We start from the raw sequence: 18,527 nt of genomic DNA on the forward strand, positions 1-18,527 counted from the left end.
AGGGTTCCAGTTTCCCCGCCGAGCACCAGCGTCTTTGCCCATCGTTGTCCACGTGTGGCTTGCCGAACCTTTACGTTATGTTACTTTTATAATCAATGAAGAGGTAGCAAACCGGCCCCTAGGGAGGGTCATCCTGCAGGACAGCCAATTTCACAGACACTTGTCACAACTTCCTGGGGACTTCTTTTCAGGGGAGCTCCAAAGGGGCTTTTGGAAAGATGCCTCCTGTGCAGTTTGGCCAGTTTCGCCTTGTCCCTGGGCCCAGTAGCCTTCCCGGCACCCAGACTGTTTGTCTCCTGACGCTGCTGTAGCCAATGACCACAAACGGGGAGTCTGGGGACAATAGGAATGTATGCTGTCAAAGTTCCAGAAATCAGAAGTCCAACATCAAGGTGTGGTAGGGCTGCGCTCCCTACAGAGGCTCCAGGGGAGGGTCCCTCCTGCCTGTCCCAACTCCTCATGGCACTGACAATCCTCAGCTGTGGCCGCATTGCTGTGGTTTCTGCTTCCATCCTCCTGTGGCCGTGTCCCTGTGTGTCCCTGTGTCCACACTTCCCTCTCTCTTTAGAAGGACACGCATCACTGCATTAGCGCCCACCCCACTCCACAATGGCCTCATCTTAACTAAGTACATCTGCAAAGATTTCCAAATAAGGTCACGTTCCCAGGTTTGAGGAGTCAGGACTTTGGATAAATCTTTTTTTTTTTGGCGGGGGGCCACAAAATTCAAGCTACAGCACTGAGGGATGAGAAAACCTTTTAAAGATAACAAACGATTTGTGTACATGCCACAGAGAAAAAACAAGTACATACATACGTGACAGTAAGTCCCCAGCCAGCGCGGCCGGGGGGAGATGTGATAACCCAGTGCCATGCGGGGGTCTGGACTGGGTCCAGGGACAGAAAGAAGACATTAGTGGAAACACAAAGTCTAAATAATGACTGGATGTTGGCCACGCGCCATGGCAGTCTCTCAGTGGAAGTGTCGGATGTTAACAATAGAGGAAGCTCAGCATTTGGGACACTTTGTGCTGTCTTTGCAACTTTTCTGTAAATTTAACACGACTCAGAAATGAAAAGCTTATTTAAAAAAATACATTCTGGAGTCATTAACTGAATGATAAAAGTCCCAGAAGAAATTTCAGATACATATGTTTTAAATCTTATAGGCCGGGCGCGGTGGCTCACGCCTGTAATCCTAGAACTCTGGGAGGCCGAGGCGGGCGGATTGTTTGAGCTCAGGAGTTCGAGACCAGCCTGAGCAAGAACGAGAGCCTGTCTCTACTAAAAATAGAAAGAAATTAGCCAAACAACTAAAAATATATATATATAAAAATTAGCCGGGCATGGTGGCGCATGCCTGTAGTCCCAGCTACTCGGGAGGCTGAGGCAGGAGGATCGCTTGAGCCCAGGAGTTTGAGGTTGCTGTGAGCTAGGCTGACACCACGGCACTCTGGCCTGGGCAAGAGAGTGAGACTCAGTCTCAAAAAAAAAAAAAAAATCTTATAAATACGCTGTATTAGCCACTCGTGGTGGCTCATGCCTGTAATCTCAGCACTTTGAGAGGCTGAGGCAGGAGGATCACTTGAGCCCAGGAGTTGGAGGTTGCTGTGAGCTGTGATGATGCCACTGCACTCCAGCTTGGGCAACAGAGCAAGACCCTCGTAACTACAAAAAATATTTTTTTCTGGTGTCTGGCTTTTACAGCATGTTCATTTATTATTAATTTATTTTAGAGAGAGAGTCTCACTCTGTCACCCAGGCTGGAGTGCAGTGGCATCATCCTAGCTCACTGCAGCCTCCAACTCCTGGGCTCAAGTGATCCTCCTGCCTTAGCCTCCCAAGTAGCTGGGACTACAGGCACCACCACCACGCCCAGCTAATTTTTCTATTTTTAGTAGAGACTGGGGTCTCGCTCTTGCTTAGGCTGGTCTTGAACTCCTGACCTCAAGCAATCCTCCCACCTCGGCCTCCCAGAGTGCTGGGACTACAGATGTGAGCCACCGCGCCTGGCCTGTTACCTCTCTAATCAGAAAAATATTTCTGGCCATTCAACTACTCAGGGACATTGGGCTGTTTCCAGTTTGGGGCTATCACACATAAAGCCACTATGAATGTGCGTGCATTGGTTTCATGCGGACGTAAATACATGTTCATTTCTCTGGGAGAAATGCCAGGGATAAATACGGCAGTGGCGGGGTCGTGTCCTAAGCATGTTACACGCTGTTATTCGAGCTGTTTTTCCCCTTGACTTATCAAGGAGAGCGTCCCCGGCAGGGGTACGCACATGCATTATCATTTATAGTGGCTACTCAGGGCCTCCCGGGCGTGCGTGTCTCCATGTCCCCGCGGGTGGACGCGCAGGCAGTTCTGCCTGCTGGAGGGGGGTGCAGCTCCTGGCACATGAGACTGTACCCGTGAACTCTGTGGTCTTCGGACCATATATATTCCTAGAAGTGCAGTCACTGGTCCCTGGAACACGTGCACGCGTACACACACACACACACACACACACACACACATTCACATAGCCGCATATGGCCGCAGGCAATCCAGTGTGTTTAAACTTCTAAAAATAGGTAATAGGCCGGGCGAGGTGGCTCACGCCTATCATCCCAGCACTCTGGGAGGCCGAGGTGGGAGGATTGCTTGAGGTCAGGAGTTCAAGACCAGCCTAAGCAAGAGCGAGACCTTGTCTCTATCAAAAATAGAAAAATTAGCCAGGTGTGGTGGTGGTGCCCATAGTCCCAGCTACTCCGGAGGCTGAGGCAGGAGGATTGGTTGAGCTGGAGGCTGCAGTGAGCTAGGATGATACCACGGCATTCCAGCCTGGGTGACTGAGCGAGACCTTGTCTCTTTAAAAAAACAAACAGGGGTAGAGGCCCCCAGAGGAAAAGCTAAACCAACAGCACCCTGGAGTCACACAACGGAAGTTCAAGCGTGGGGTGGGAGGAGGTGCTGACCACATCCACCTGGGCCCCATCGAGCCGGAGAGATAGAGTAGGGAGCGCAGCCCAGCAAGACACCCAGACGCCCCGTGGGAGATGCCACGTCCATGGGCGAGACGTGACATGGTCTCGTAGAGCGGCAGGGAGACCTGGTGCCTGGAGCCACGTGCCAAGAGTGAAGGGGAGAACATTTCGGGTGGTGATGGGGCACTGACAGCCTGCCGGGCGCCTACTGTATACGTGCTTGTGTCCTCAAGTTTCAGCTTTGTTACGCATTGAATTACCTCTCCCTAAATTTGTATATTGAAGTCCTGGCCCCGAGGCCTGATCTCAGAATGTGATTTCATTTGGGTTCTTAGGGTGGTTGCGGGTGGAATTAGCCAAGAGGAGGTCGCACTGGAATAGGGGGAGACTCGCTCCCGGTATCATATTCACACTTTCGGGGGCAAGGTGAAAGCTCCCGAAGTCCCCCCACTGTTGGTCACATGGAGTGGTGCGTTAGCCCTGGACGAGACCATACACGCAGATGGTGGAATGGACACACCATCGGGCAAGGGGGACGTGGCCCCGAGAGGCCTCACCACACAGAGCCACGGTCTCTGTCTCCACCGGTGCCCTCTGGGTGGGATGTCTTCCCACCTTCTGCAACTTAAGCAGAAGTCCCTTCCTTATAGGGACTGAGGAAAGAAAAAATATTCCAGTCCTCCTGCCCCTGAGATGTTGCAAAAAGCAGCTTCACTTTTTTTGTTGCTTTTATTTTTTTGAGACAGGGTCTTGCTCTGTTACCCAGGCTGGAGTACAGTGGCATCATCATAGCTCACTGCAGCCTCCAACTCCTGGGCTCAAGTGATCCTCTTGCCTCAGCCTCCCGAGTAGCTGGGACTACAGGTGTGCACCACCACACTGGGCTAATTCTTTCTATCTTTAGTAGAGACAGGGTCTTGCTCTTGCTCAGGCTGGTCTCAAACTCCTGAGCTCAAGCGATCCTCCTGCCTTGGCCTCCCAGAGTGCTAGGATTACAGGCGTGAGTCACCACACCTGGCTTTATGTACTTTTTAACTGAAAAAGGCAGAACACCAGGTGAGATACTTTTAATAGAGATCACCTGAACACAATCAGCCTGTTCTTTCCCGAATTTATTACAGCAGGGGTCATTCCATCCCCAGGGGACACTGGGCCATGTCTGGGGACATCTGTGGTTGTCATGACTGGGGGGTGCTCCTGGCATGGAGGGGGTGGAGGCAGAGACACTGCTCAGCACCTGCAGTGCCAAAGATGGCCCCACCCCAGAGAATGACCCAGCCCCAGTGTCCACAGTGCCCTAGGGGAGACCCTCCCATACTCCATCTGGGCACCAATACTGCCCGGTGACACCTGCCGCAGGCCTGGCGTGGAATAGCCAGGGCGGGGCTGCTCTGAGGCATCTCGTGTCTTCGGTGAGCCCACACTGGGTCCTCCAGGGTCCTGATGCCTCGTGAACATCCCCTCCACCCTGTCGCAGCGTCAGGTCCGGGGCTGTTGTAACAGAACATCACAGACCCAGTGGCTCAAACAACAGAAATTTATCCTCTCTTGGTTGGAGGCTGGAAGTCCAAGGTCAAGGTGTGGGCAGGGCTGGGTCCACCTTTGGCCATGAGGGAGGGTCTGTCCCAGGCCTCCCCCAGCTTCTGGGAGTGGCCACATCCCTGGTGTTCCTTGGCGTGTAGAAGCATCACCCCAGTCTGTGCCTCCATCCTCCCTGTGTGTGCATCTGTGACCACATTTCCCCTTTTATTAAAGACCCCATTCATGGGACAAGGGCCCCCTTACTCCCATATGACCTCATCTTAGCTGATTCCACCTGCAGAGACCCTATTTCCACATGAGCTCACGTTCTGAGGTCCTGGGGGTTACAACCACAGCATATAAATTTGGCAGGGAGGGGACACGGTCCCCCCTAACCCTGCAGTCTATCTGTGCATTTGAGCCCTGGCGCGCCCTGCCATCCACCAACTTGGCAAGGTCACCCTGGGTTTCAATCCGTTCTCTAAGGTGCATCTGTGCGTTAGAACCATTGGCCTCAGGTGACCACACACCAGCGGTGCTTAAAAGCTTCCTTCCCACCGGCTCCTTCCGTCCTGGGTTCTGACACCGGTTTTAGGAGCCAGGAAGGGCTGCGTCCCCGGAGGGCAACGTCCTGCACGCCAGGGCTCTGAGCCACCGCCTTTCATCTCAGAGGAGCCGGGAGCAGTGTCCTGCCTGCTCTCTGGCCCCTGCCCTGGTTTTAAATAGAAGGCGTCCCTGCATCCAGCCAGACGCCGCCGCTGGCGTGGGGATGTGGCAGCCACAGGACGCCGGGGCGCTGGGGTTGTGGCAGCTCATCGGGGGCTCTGCGTTCAAGCCCCTGCTCCTGAGGGGTTCAGCCCACGCCTCCCTGCAGCCGGAGTCCTGCGGGTCTCCTCGTGTCTGTGCTTGCAGAACGGAGTTTTTGCGCTGTTGTTTCTGGCTGCTCTGGCTGCATAGTGGAATATTAACACCCTCCTTCATGGCCACAGAGGACGCCTGGCAGCTCCCTGGTAGGTGAGCCCGGCCTCGACACGGGTTTGCAAAACAACATGCCAGGGGGATTTTCACAAGGGGGGCGGTTTTAAATGTGTTGGACGTTCCCTTTTGGGAAGCTCTGTCCCCGCAGAGCTAGAACCCGGGGGTCTGATGGTTCCCCGGTGACTACCACAGTCTGGGGTCCCCGCACGCATGTCACTGCAGTGTCTGGTGAAGGTGCATGTCCGGGGAAGGACCTGCAGGGGTGTGGCTGCTGGACAGGGGGGAGCTGGTCCTGGCTTGAGTCGGGGAAGACCCAGGGTCAGGAGCGACCCGGCTCTCCTGGTGGGACGGGCCTGGGGTCCCTGCCATGTCTCAGGGGCTCAAAGGCTTCCACGTGGTGTGGCCGTACGGCTGGCCCATTGCCTCTGTCCAAGTTACAGCTCTGCTGGCTCAGGGAGAGAGCTGGTATTTACATATTGATTGACTGAGACAGGATCTCACTCAGTGGCCCAGGCTGGAGTGCAGTGGCGTCATCACAGCTCACTGCAGCCTCCAACTCCTGGGCTCCAGTGATCCTCCTGCCTCAGCCTCCCCAGTAGCTGGGACTACAGGTGCCACTACCGGGCCCAGCTAATTTTTTTCTTATTTTTTGTAAAGATGGGGTCTCGCTATGTTGCCCAGGCTGGTCTTGAACTCCTGACCTCAATCGATCCCCCCACCTCAGCCTCCCAAAGTGCTGAGATCACAGGCATGAGCCACCATGCTTAGCTCTTTTAATTTTTTTAAATGTATATTTAAACTTTCAATTTCAAAATATTATAGAATCAAAGAAAGGGGTAAAGGAACAAATGGGGAAGGTCCACATACCCCTCACCTAGCCTCCCCTTGTGGAACACCTTGCTAGAGCAACTAGATCTCAGATACTCTACCAGGGTAACCAGATACTAGAGTAACCAAATACTAGGTACTAGAGTAATTAGATACCAGAGTACCTAGATGCCAGAGGTAACTAGATAATAGGACAATTATATACTAGAGTACCTAGATACTAGAAATTATGATACTGGAGCCCCCAGATACTGAAGTAACTAGATACTAGAGTAACCAGAGACTGGAGTGCCTAGACACCAGAGTAATTAGATACCAGAGTTTAATAGATGCTAAAATAACCATAGCAACCTTTTTGTCACGAAGGACCGGTGTCGTGGAAGACAATTTTTCCACAGATGGGGGTGGGGGGAGGCAGAACTCAGACGATGACGCCGGCGCCGGGGAGCAGCTATAAATACTGATGAAGCTTCGCCAGCTCACTGGCCACTCACCTGCTGTGCAGCCTCCTCTTCCTCATTTTCCCTGGACAGGTGGGGAGGGGTGTGGCAGAGCCCTGCAGCCTGGTCCCTAACAGGCCACAGATCTGTACCCGTCCACGGCCTGGGGGTTGGGGACCGCAGCGCTAAAGTAGCAAACCCAGGATGCCGGTACCGCTCACAGAGCTTATTCAGATGCCATTTCCACGTGCACGCGTTTGTCTGGGTCTCCCCGCCACCACCAAGTTCACCCTCATCGCAGGGCAACCTTCTGATTGTGCAGAGACCCGGAAACCCCCTCCCGCCACAGGTGCCCAGGCAGCCAGGGGACCGCGGGCCCAGCAGACGGTGTCAGCACAGCTGTGGGCTTGGGACAGAGCAAGTGTGCCCTGCGCGACAGAAAACAAGAAGTCGGCTTTTCTTATTTTCCCTTCTGTTTCCCTCTCTCCTCTCTCTTCTGACGTTTGGTGTCATTGAAACAAGTGTCACAGTCCGGGGTTTTCATACAACGGAGAAAAAAAGGAGAGGGTGTTTACGACGTTTACAGCTATGTTGTACCCAGAGCGATGCTTCCTGCTTGTAAGCGGTGACTTACAGGCAGCCCGGGCAGCCAAGCAGAAGAGCATCGGCGTTTGATGTGCTAAACTCCCTAAGGAGGACAAGAATCCCTAATGACGGGCTGTTCGGCAAACCGATCAGACGGGCGGCGGGAGAGAGGTGCTGGGTGCAGACACCTGCCGGAGGGACCCGCACTGCACACGGAGGAAAACACCGCGACCGGCTCCCTCTCCTCCTTACACAGTCGCGCTTTTGGAAACTTGTCTCTGCAGCTTTTATCACTTTGACATGTAGCATCTCTGTTTTCCTTTTACGGATGAATTTCATATTCATAGGATGAAATTCTGGACGGGGAGAGAGACTGACGTTGCGTTCTCGTGTTGAATTCCACGTCGTTCTAGAAAGATTGTAGAGTTCATGCATCTGGTCCTCAGGAAAGTAATGTAAGAGCCCGAACAGATGGTGGTTGGTGGCATCAGCCGACCTGTTGACCGCAGCAGATATAAAACAGGAGTCAGCTGAAATAAGCGCTTGAGGTTTTAATTTCTTAACCAGATCAGTAAGGGAACTAACTATCATGCCCAGATGACAGACATGTACGTACATGTTCTTAAGAACACGCGAAGTGGAACCCGGGTTTAAAAACCGCCCCTGTGGCTGGGCAGGGGGTGGGGAGTGAGCGTTTCACAGGGACAGAGTGTCAGTTTGGGAAGATGAGAAAGTTCTGGAGTTGGAGGGTGGTGACGGTTGCACAACAATGTGAATGTGCTTGATGACATTGAGCTGTGCACCTAAAAATGGTTAAGACAGTCAATTTTATGTTATGTATATTTTTAAAAAATTTTTAAGAGACAGGATCTTGCTCTGTCGCCCAGGCTGGAGTGCAGCGGCGTCATCACAGCTCACTGCAGCCTCCAACTCCTGTCCTCAAGTGATCCTCCTGCCTCAGCCTCCCAAGTAGCTGGGACTACAGGTGCCACCACCACGCCCGGCTCTATGTTATGTGTATTTCACCCCAATTTTAGAAAACCTTACATCCAGACAATATTACTCAGCACTAAGAAGAAATGAAGTATACGAAGCTGCAACAGGACATGGAGGAGCCATAAATGCATATTTCCAAGTGAAAGAAGTCACCTTGAAAAGGCCATGTACTGTATGATTCCAAATATATGACACTCTGCAAAAGGCAAAACCGTAAAAAGGTCAGAGGGCAGAAAGGATGACCAGGCAGAGCACAGGGGAGTTTTCAGGCAGTGAAACCATTCGTTGTGACAAGGCAAGGGTGGTTGCGTGACATGACACATTTGTCAAACCCACAGAACCTGTGACACCAAAGGGATCCTCTTGTAATCCGTGGACTCAGCGTGATCCACGGATTGTAACCGGCAGGGCTGTTGACATCAGGGGAAGCTCTGCATGCAGGGCCGGGGTGCGCATCGGACTCTCGGCACTTTCCTCTGGATTTTGCGGTTACCCTTAAACTCCTGTTAAAAAAAAAAAAAAAAAAGGTCTTCAAAACAAACAAAGAAAACTGCCCCTGTGTGAGAATTAAACCTAGAAATAAACAAGGTCCCTCCAATCCACTTTGTGATGGACGCTTTTAGGTTGTCATGTGCACAGGGCCGCCAGCACCTACCCCAGTGACAGGAGGACAAAGGAACGTCATCACGGCACAGACAGTTGCAAAAGCGAAGGGAAGGGAAATTGGGCTTCGGATCCATCTGTCGCCGGGGTGCCCGCCCGGAGGGGTGAGGACTGCCGGGCTCTGTGCACACACCTCCCTGGGCTTCCGCGGGGTTTTTTCCTGGAGCTGCTGGTGCCACAGCAAAGTGCTTATTAGAGCTCAGTGTGTCTTGGGGTAGAAGCAGAACAGGGTTAGGGGCGACTCCGAGAGAATTCAGGGTTCCCAGGGCCAGGTGCAGGGACGTCTTGGAGAGGGGGCGGCCCTCTGGGAATCGGAGGCTTCGTCCGTCTGTCCGTGGGTAGGAGTTTCAGACAAAGAAGAAAGTTACTGGCCGAGAACAACGTGAGATAATATGCTACAGGACCTTGCCGAAAACAAACAAAAGGCGTTGTAGATTACCCACGTCTGGGAGAAGAACAAGGAACGAGAAAAAAGAAAGAAAACAAATCCTCACAGGCACGGCGCTTTTTTGAAATGCAGATGACACTGTGTAGCCTGCCCTGAAATGCCTAATAGTTAAAATGAAAGGCTTTAAAAAAAAAAAAAAATCAAAGGCAAATAGGGTGGAAACTCAACTGGGGCCTAATCCTTGACTCTTTGTTGAAGGGAGAAGCCGTTTGCGGTTCTGGGGACAGGACGGCTCTCGGGGCTGTCGGTGGACGGGCGATGTTGCAGAATCACGTTCCGAGCTGGGCTTGTCCGGAACCCTCTGCCCCTTCAATCCTCCACCTATGAGCATCGCGGCTGCGTTGGGAAACATCCCTCACCGCGTGGAAAATTCTAGGCTTGTGGCGATGTATTTCTGAACTGTGTTCCTAATGACACCTCGATGCTCAATATTTTTAGTACAACTAGATCAGAAATTTAGTACAAATTAGGTCAGAAATACATAAAATTAGGGATTAGAAAGCGTGAATGTTTTCTTTCTTTTCCCCTCATCCATACGGATAATTTTTTTTTTTTAATGGCTTAAAGCGACACACACTGATTCTCTCACGGTCCCGGAGGTCAGAAGCCCACGATGGGCCTCCCTGGGCTCACGGCCACGTGTGGGCGGGGGAGGAATCCGTGTCCTGCCTTTGCCAAGCATCCCGAGGCCGCCACATGAGGGGTGACCCCCCTTCAAAGCCAGCGAGGCCTGGCGGAGACACAAGCACGGTTTATGTATTAACGGCACCACATTTAAAAAAAATCACGGTAAAATATACCTAACGTAAAATTGGGCATCTCTAACCATTTTTACGTGTCCGGGTCAGCAGCGTTAAGGATGTTCACACTGTCGTGCAAGGCGACCTCCTCTGGGAGCGTTTCATCTTGTAAATCTGCAACTCTGCAAACAGGCGCGTGTTGTAAGGTGACGTTTGTTTCTGCAGCCATCGTTTGCCTGGTGCACGATCCCCTTTGGGACACCACTGGAGGTACTCCCTCGGGGAGGCTCATCCCCTCATCCTCAGCTCCCACCTGCCACCATCACCCACAGGTGTCACGACGTATTGGGGGGGCTCTCCCAGAGGCCCTGGGAACAAGCCCTGAGTGTTTTGTGTCCATGTGCACTTGGGGACAGCTGCTCTACCCCGCGGCACACAGCGTGTCTTGGGTTGGCTGCCACGTAATGGGGGAGTTTCGAGCAACAGAGTAAGGCCATGTTGTTCCCTATTTTCTCGCCTTAGCCAGACACAGGCAGAAACGACCTTGAGGGAGGGAGATGTAGGACCAGCAAGAACAAAGCGGGGCTTTCAGAGAAGCTGCCAGGCTTGGGGAGGTGGGCCAGGGGGAGGCAGAGAGGCCCCTCTGGTTCCCCCAGTGGGGGTGCCCTGGGCGGGGAGCCCGCAGCCCCAGGTCCAGTCCAGGGTGGACTCTGGGACTGGTGAGTGTGTGCCGGTCCCCAGAGACCAGGGCTGTACGCGCTGGACAACCAAAGGGGAACTGATTAGGAACGAGGACCCAGGCACGGGACAGGCCAGGCTTCGGAGGACAAGTCAGCAGCAGTTTCCGAAGACTGCTGTCGTCGTCTGCTCAGACTCCTGGATTCAAACACTGCAGACTGGGCGGCTTAAACAACAGAGACTTATTTCCCCACAATCTTGAAGGCTGGAAGCCGGAGATCAAGGTGCGGGCAGGGTGAGCTCCTTCTGGGGCCTCGCTGCTGGCCTTGTAGATGCTGTCTTCTCCTTGTGTCCCCAAAGGGTCTCCCCACAGTGTGTGTCTGTGTCCTGACACTAGGACCACCAGATTAGGGCCCACCCAAATGACCTTATTTTCCCAAAATGACCTCTTTAGAAGGCCTGTGTCAAAACACAGTCAGGTTCTCAGATACGGGCAGTTAGGTTGTCAGTGTACGAATTTGGGGTCACACGACTTAGCCCATAACAGCTGCTGTCACAAATGGCCACAAGCTGGTGATGAGAACAACAGAAATTTGTCCTCTCACAGTCTGGAGGTCAGAAGTCCAGAATCCAGGGGCCCCGACCTCCGGAGGCTCCAGGGGAGGGTCCTTCCTGCCCGCTGTGGCCACTTCCATGCCTGCTTGAGGGGCGGGAAGCGAAATCAGTCTATGGTTATCAATTAGGGGGGATTATGTCCCCAGGGACCTTTAGTCACACTCGGGGTGTGGATTTAAATGTGTGCGGCCTCCTGGGACCGCAGCAGGGTGGGTGATCGTGGGACGCAGAGTCTCTCGGGGGTCAGCGGAACCCCCTAATCCGGGGAGTCTCGTCCTGGGTGATTCTGTTCCCAGGGGACACTGGGCGATGTCTGGGGACATTTGTGGTTTTCACAACTGGGGAAGGGGTGCTCTTGGCCTGGGGTGGGTGGGGGCGGGGATGCTGCTCAGCACCTGCAGTGCCCAGGACGCCCCACCCCAGAGAACGACCCGGCCCCAGTGTCCACAGCACCCAGGGGAGGCCCCGGTCTGCGGTCTGAAAGGCCGCAGTACCATGGTGGGTAAGTGCAGGCAGGAGGGGCTCTGGGTCCCCTCGGCCATCAGTGAGGCCCTTCTGCGGTGCTCCGAGTTGAGCAGCTGCCAGGAAGAGGCATCAGCACGGGTGGGCCTGGGTCAGCGGCTCTGCACCCTGGGCCCGGAAGGGTCCCTCCTAGATTAGGCAGGGGCCAACACCATGTAGGGGGTTGTAAATAGTTTATCTTTTTTGTTTGTTGTTTTACTATAACAGACGAAATGCAGGTGCCAGGAAACCCGTCAAGCCAAGCTACGGAACGTGGTGGGAGACACATCGGCCTGTCCCAACCCCAGACGGTCCCAGCACAGACCTGGACTGACGCTCAGGGCACGCACAGGTGGGTCCGGGTTTTATCGTTTTAGTTTCCAGCCTGGCTCTCCCCGGGTTTCTCATGAATTCTGGGGTTTGTCCAGAACGTCTCTCTGTTCCTGTGTCACAACCCAGGAACCCGCAGACTCAACGCTGGAGTCGCCCCGTCTGTTCTGCCCTGTCTCCCAGCTGTCTGGGTCCTTGGGGGTCCCCACCTCCCAGAGTCTCTCTCCCTCAGCCCCCAACTGCAGCTGTTCTCTCCTGCAGAGGAGACTCTCGGTCCCCTCATGGGCCCTTTTCAGCTCCTGTCCGTTCTGCCCGTCCCTTAGAACTAATTAAGGTATTTTCCCAAACAAGCCCAGTTGCGTCTCCAAGACACATCCTGGAGCCAGCTGGTAAAATTAATTTTTTCCATCCTCTACAATGTAAGACAGAAAGACATACAGTTGCTCATCTGCAGGACACCAGCGTCCAGGGGAAGGATGGCATGCGGACCAATTACCGCAGGACAATGAGGAGACTGTCGCAGATCAGGGCAGTCAAGCGGAGCGGCGCTGTGGCGACAAGCATCTCACAGCCTGGGGAGGGGAAGCGGTGAAGGTTGGTTTCACACGTACGCTGGTCGCACCCGGTTAGACCGTGTCTCCCCGTAACTCTCGTCCACCTGAAACCTCAGAATGTGATCTTATTTGGAAATAGGGTCTTTGCAGACGTCGTCAGCTACGACAGGGTTGCACTGGAGTATGCTGGACCTGGTCCAATGTCTGGGGTCCGCAGAAAAAGAGGCGGCAGCAGAGACCCACAGGGAGGTGCCCCGAGAAGGTGGAGGCAACGCTGGAGCGACGTGTCTACAATCCGAGGAACACAAGGAATGTCAGGGCCACCGGTCGCCAGGGCAGAGGCCGGGGACAGCTTCTCTCTCAGAGCCTCCCGGGGAAACCAGCCCTGCCCACACCTTGATTTCAAACTTCTGGCCTCCAAAACCATGAGAAAATACTCGTCTGTGGTTTTACACTCCCTGCCCACCCCCGGTTTGTGGTCTGGTTTGTGTTAGGACCGCCCGGGAAACTCGCATAGCGCTGCCCACGGCAGGTGGGGGGGCTCAGCTCCGGGTTTCTCCTCCTGGACATGGGCTGGCAGGGCACCAACGGCCAGGAACAGGGCTGGTCCCCATCGCAGGAGGGAAAGGGAACAAGGGAGGTGTGTGGTGGCCACAGCACTGTGCACATATCTCACTGGCCGAAGTGAGTACCACCGCCACTCCTGAGTTTAGTGGGTGGGAAGGGCCACATTGCCAGGGGGCCCATGGAGGGGAACTGAACAGATGGGAGCAGCGGTGCCCATGCGTGGGCTCAGAGGGGTCAGGCAGCTGCTGTCCCCCAGGACAGGGCTCCCAGAAAACCAAGGCTTGCACTGGCTGGTTAGAGGGGATGAGATGGCCCAGGAGCACACAGAGGAGAAGGGACCCCAGCCTCTCTGCTAGAGGCCCCCTGATGGAGCCACATCCACGCAGGACGATTTCCCTTTAGATTAACTAAGGGTCAACTCAGGGCCCTAATCATGCCTGGAGGGTCCCTGTGCCTTGCCATGTGATGCCACATAATCAGGGAAGTGACAGTCCGTCACATCCACAGGGGCCATCTATGCTTGGTGAGGGGGGAGCATGAGCCACCAGGGGCCACCTTAGAACCCTGCCTGCCACACCCGTGGACGGCGGGGACAGAGCAGACATGAGACCAGGCAGGGAGCCGCCACCCACGGGTCGGGAGAGGAGAATGGGCACTGTGGTGGGTGCTTCTCGGCCCCAAGGGCTCTGCAGGGGCAGTTTAGGAATCAGGGCAGCCTTTCTCTTGGGGGGTTGTGCTCAGCCCCCCTGCCTCACCGTGCTGGCCTCCCTGGCTGTTTTATATGCTGCTAGTGAGGATGCCAGGTGCTAACGTCCTGCTCCGCCCTGGCTTTCCAGCACGACCCGCGTGCGGGGCAGCCCTTGGGGGAGGACTCTGACCATTGGCCTGCCCTTCGGGAGCCAGCCATGGGCCCCGAGCATCCCGGATGGCATGGAAGGCCCCCCGCCGACCGCCCCAGCCTCCTGTGACACTCTGAGGATGGCTCCGGGGGAGACACAGTGGGGAACACGGGCGGGGAGGAATTCAGGAGATGCTTGGTGCTGTCGTCCCCAGTGAGTCCTCAGTAAACTGAGGCATAGGTGATGTGCCCGAGGAGCAGAGCCAGCCCGAATGCTCAGGTCTCCCGACTCCAGCCTACAGCTCCTGCCCCCTGAAATCCACCCTGCCATGACCACAAAAGCCACAGGCTCCATGACAGACACTCCCCAGTGAGGGCTCGGTGGTCCTCACAAACACCCCTGGGGCAGGGTGTGGGTGCGTTCCGCTGCCACTGGTTTGCTAGCTGCCCTCTGATATCCCTTTTGCCCTTCTTGAGGCAGGGCAGCCCCATTATGAGCAGGCACGTGGCCCGGGAATAAGGTCAACTTTCCTGGCCCGCCTGCAACCAAGGGCGGCAGCGTGGACACACCGTGACCCGTGGGATACAGGGCAGGAGTGATCTGTCTGGCTTCCCACGTCACGTCCGCATTCCCCAGGGCCCCTGCAGTGGGCAGAATGGCCCCCAAAGATGCTCACACCCCAGCTCCCAGAGACTCTGTGTCCGTCTGTTCCATGGCAAAAGGGACTCTGCAGATGGAATTGGGTGAGAGATGGTAGTGCCACGTGTGGCTATAACTTCGTGGTGATGGAAACGTTCTGAAATGGCCTTGGTTGTGGCGGTGACACAAATCTGCACATTGGATAGAAAGCACAGAGCTCTATGCCGCCAGTTTGCTCTTAGCTCCTGAGGAGTTGGTCCTTTGGCCACCGCAGGGCCTTTGCACAGCTCCCTAAGCTCTGGAAGTTCTCTTCCAGCCTCCGCCCCATTCAGACTCCAGGTTTCAAGGTTAAATATCACGCCCTCAATCTCCCCCTTCCAGATGAGGGTGTCTGTCTGTTATTCTCCCCACTCCCCCCACTTCTCCTGTGCTGACTTATTCAGAGCCTGTATGTATTTTCCCATATAATGATTAGCAGTGTGGGCCTTGTTCCCGTTTCAGATCTTATCTCTGCCTTGGACAAGGGACTGAACCTTCTTGAGTCTCAGTTTCCTTGTCTGTAAAATGGGCATGGCTGTCTGTGGGCGATGGCCAAGAATCATGTCTCCGGTATCATCCTTGCCCCTGAAATCCGAGCTGGCCTGGTGACTCGCTTTAACCAAGAGCAAACAGCGGATGTGCTTTGGTGCCAGTGGCTCCTCCTGAAGGGTGACCCCAGAGTTTCCGCTGTTGGTTCCTGGGAACCTCCAGCAGCTACCCTGCGGAGCGAGCCGGAGGACAGACCCCGGCCCTGACAGTCCGTGAAGACAGACACGAGCACAGCTGTCCCACTTTCCGCAGAGCCAGCAGTTAAACACAAGCGCACGTGACCACGCCCAAACCGGCAGGAGAACCACGCCACTCAACCAAGTCCAGACTGCACAACTGAGAGCAAATAAACTTTGTGGCCCTCAAAGGCGTTGGGGTGGTTAGTTAGGCAGGAACAGCCAAAACAGTGAGGCTAATTATTAGGCCAACATTTTAGGATTCTGCCTTCAATAAATTAATACTTTTAAAGTATTTATACCCGTACCAACGGGAGGTGCTTAAACGAACGTTATTATTTTATTAAACGTCTACTCCGTCAGTCTGCCAGTTCCCTAAGAGCTATTTTTCTCACCATCATACGCCCAGTCCCTGCCACCAAGCAGTCACTCAAACACCGTTTAAAGAAAGAATGTAGATCTTCAACCACCGAGATTCGCTGTTGCAATGAAGGGTGTCCTTCTAAAGCAGCATAAAGGACTGGCAGGTCGCTGTGAGAACAGCCTTCTGTAGGATCCATCCCGCTTGCAAGCCAGTTACTGCTTTAATTAAAACATGTCCCTGTCTACTGGAAACCTGTCACATGCATTTCTCTCGTTACGCAAGACACTGCCAAAAACTGTTCCCATCACATTTTAGTTCACGAAACCTCTACGGTTGGCCATTGAGGGGACTCCTGATTTTTCCATATTAATGTAAATACAGATGCAGTTTCCACTCCTGCACTTAAATCTTGGTACCCATCTGATTATTATCCTTATGATAAACCCCTAGAAGCGGAAATTGCTGGGTCTGAATATTTTCAAGGCCTCTGACAGATAACGTTAAGTCGCTTTTCAGAAAGGTGTCAGTTCACAGCCCCCGGCAGCCCCGTGTTACTACCTCAGCCTCTCTGACGCCCTGCACGGGGGCCAAGCTATTGTTTCTCTCATCTTTGTTAATTCGGTGATGGGTGAAAAATGTATTAAGTTTGTTCCTGAACCATGAACTAAATCAAAGCTTAAAACGTAGAGACACACACCCAGTGAGCCAGCCTGAACCGAGACTAAATCTATATTTTCTAAAGTGATTGAACTGTAACATCAAAATAGCCTCTGAACTGAAACTCTACCCATGTTCCAACCCATTCAAGTCCCTAATTAGGCCATAAGGGGACCACACTAGAAACCCTGACCATCCCCTGCCCTTGTTAACACTCGGCTACAACCACCAGCTTAAACCGGGCCCTACTGCTGGCCGTGTCCCCAGAAGGAGTTTTACAGACATTCAATTACCACCCCCCTTCCTTTGGCCAGGTTGACATAAGAAGCCCAGAACACAAGAGAAAGAGCTGTCTCTGGTTCCTGGAGGCCGCAGGGCACCGTGGAAGAGTCCAGTACGTCTTGGCCAGCCCCAATTCCAAGCAGCTCTAAGCTTTAGGTAAACAAAGGCTGATAAATTGGTACGCAGGCATCCAGCTCCTTCTCTCCCTGCCTGCGACTCAGTCAGAGCCCCAAGGCCAGATTAGAGGACCCTCAGAAGCCCAAAACTCGGGAAAGATGTAACACCCGCCCTCAGTTTTATTTTTCGATCTGATACACCATTTCCACCCAGGGCCGGTGACATGCCTGGCTGGGCCACGCACACACCACAAAACCACAGGGGCCCTTGTTCCAATGAAAACCCCTTATCTGAACCGTTTCCACAGCAGGGGACCTGTGTGTAGACTCAGGTCACAGGGCTACGAAACCCACCCTGCTTCCACATGTTGACACGGGATACTCTCCCTCTGGGTTATGTAACAAATAGTGGGGCCGGTAGTCTCCCCTTATTGGCAGGTTACGTTCCATCAGTTTCAGTTATCCATGGTCTGAAATTATTAAATGGAAAATTCCAGAAATAAGTATTTCTTAATTTTTGAATTGTACACTGCTCTGAGTCGTGTGATGGAATCTCGAGACGCCCAGCATCTCAAGTAACCCTTATTTCACTTAATAATGGTCCCCAAGCCCAAGAGGAGTGAGGCTGGCAAAATTCGGATATGCCACCGCCAAGCCGGGAAGCACTTCCTTTAGAGAAGGTGAGAAAGTTCGCAACTTAAAAAAAGAAAGGGGAAAAAAAAATCCTACTCTGAGGTTGCTAAGAGCTACGGGAGAAACACATCTTCCACCCGTGAAATAGTGAAGAAGCTACAAGCAGCCTGAGCTCGTTTTGCTGCTGCACCTCCAACTGGAAAAGTCTGGGTTGCAGCCGGACACCGAGCTCCTTGAGGTGGGGAAGGTGGACTTTAGTCTTAAAAAAAGACAGAATTAGGCCGGTTACGGTGGCTCACGCCTGTGATCCCAGCACACTGAGAGGCCGAGGTGGGAGGATGGCTTGAGGTCAGGAGTTCGAGACCAGCCTGGGTAACACACACTATCTCTACAAAAAAACAGAAAAATTAGCCGGGTGTCCTGGCACACACCTGTAGTCCCAGCTACTCCGGAGGCTGAGGCGGGAGGATCGCTTGAACCAAGGAGTTGGAGGCTGCAGTGAGCTGTGATGACGCCTCTGCACTGCAGCCTGGGGGACAGAGTGAGACCATTTTAAATAGAAAAATATAAGAAAAGAAGGAAGAGGCATCACATCTGCAGGCGGAGAAGTAAAGGGAAGGGGCTCTGCTTGCTCATTCCCTTTGGGTCAGGGTTAGGGCCAGGGTCGGGGTCCCGGAGGAAGAGGGAAAGTGCGGTATTCGGGAAACTCGCCCCGTCTGTGGGTGCGAGCGGGCGCCTGGCTTTGGGGCAGGAATGGGGTCAGCCCCGTGCAGGGCCGGGAGACATCCCGAGAACCGAAAGGTTCTGGAAAGTTCTG

Source organism: Propithecus coquereli, unplaced genomic scaffold (assembly GCF_000956105.1).
Source record: "Propithecus coquereli isolate 6110/MARCELLA unplaced genomic scaffold, Pcoq_1.0 Scaffold232, whole genome shotgun sequence".
NCBI lineage: Eukaryota > Metazoa > Chordata > Mammalia > Primates > Indriidae > Propithecus > Propithecus coquereli.